The sequence below is a fragment of the Hydra vulgaris genome, chromosome 02 (genome assembly GCF_038396675.1).
Source record: "Hydra vulgaris chromosome 02, alternate assembly HydraT2T_AEP".
NCBI classification, from domain to species: Eukaryota; Metazoa; Cnidaria; class Hydrozoa; order Anthoathecata; family Hydridae; genus Hydra; species Hydra vulgaris.
The window spans coordinates 15,000,371-15,001,361 of NC_088921.1; the positions used below are offsets into that span (position 1 = coordinate 15,000,371).

At 35.5% G+C, this 991-nt stretch overlaps 1 long non-coding RNA gene across 1 annotated transcript; it reads right to left on the minus strand.

The window, feature by feature from the left end:
* Positions 1–292: 292 nt before the first annotated feature.
* On the minus strand, positions 293–615 carry LOC136076400 (uncharacterized). The gene is made up of 2 exons (XR_010636237.1): positions 497–615; positions 293–349 (listed from the first exon to the last, which is right to left on the minus strand). It is a non-coding gene; the product is annotated as an uncharacterized LOC136076400 (long non-coding RNA).
* Between the last annotated feature and the right edge of the window lie 376 nt (positions 616–991).

Consider the following 991-nt stretch of genomic DNA (forward strand, 5'->3'; position numbering starts at 1 on the left):
TTTTTGACTTGAATGTTTAATATCGTAACGTTTCTTCTGAATATTTTGTGCCATTGCGATGTTCTCTTTAGCTGCGTTTCTTTTCGCACCAATTTTTTCAGCGAAATCTTTCATTCCTTGTTTGGCTTCATCGATTTTGGTATCCCATTGAAAAACTTCTCTTGTCTGGTTTTCTAAATCAATTGGAATCTGAGCTTTAACTCCATACATAATCTCAAAGGGAGAGTATTTCGTAGAAGCTTGTTTATTTATTCGATATGCAAAAGCCACCGGGTCCAGTAGTTCATCCCAGTCGTTTGCTTCGTTGTTTACGAGCTTCATTAAATGGGTAATCAATGTTTGGTTAAACCTATTGTGCAGATTAAATAAATAAATTATAGTTAGTAACTGTTGTATTTAAAGCAAATAATTAATTCTCCTTTTTTAAACAAAAAACTAATTTTAAAGTTACTATTAAAACTGTACAAAGATAAAAAAAATTATAACGATTTATCACCTTTCTGTCAGTCCATTAGTCTGAGGATGATATGCTGATGTTTTGGCGGATTCCATATTTAATATCAATAAAAGATCTTCCACGAGCTTGTTACAAAACTCGCGTCCTTGGTCATGAAGATGAATGTAGCAAGCTCCAAATCTGAATACCAGACGGAGAATGAAACGATGAACAGATTCCGCTTCTTTTGCTGCTATGGAATCAACTTCAGCCCATCTAGTAAGGTATTCTGTTGCTACTACAATATTTTTCTTAGTTTCTTTTAACGGACCAATTAGATCTATTCCCCAACGGTGAAAAATGTCATGTACTGGGATTGGATGAAGCGTCGCATGTGATGGTTTGTTGTTAGGATTCGCATGTTGACATTCAGGGCAGGATGCTACAAATTTTCGTATGTCTTTTGAAATCGACTTCCCCCAATACCTATCAGTTGCTTTTTTGATAGTGGCGTTTTGCCCAAAGTGACATCCTCCAACTATGTTACTGTGGTGA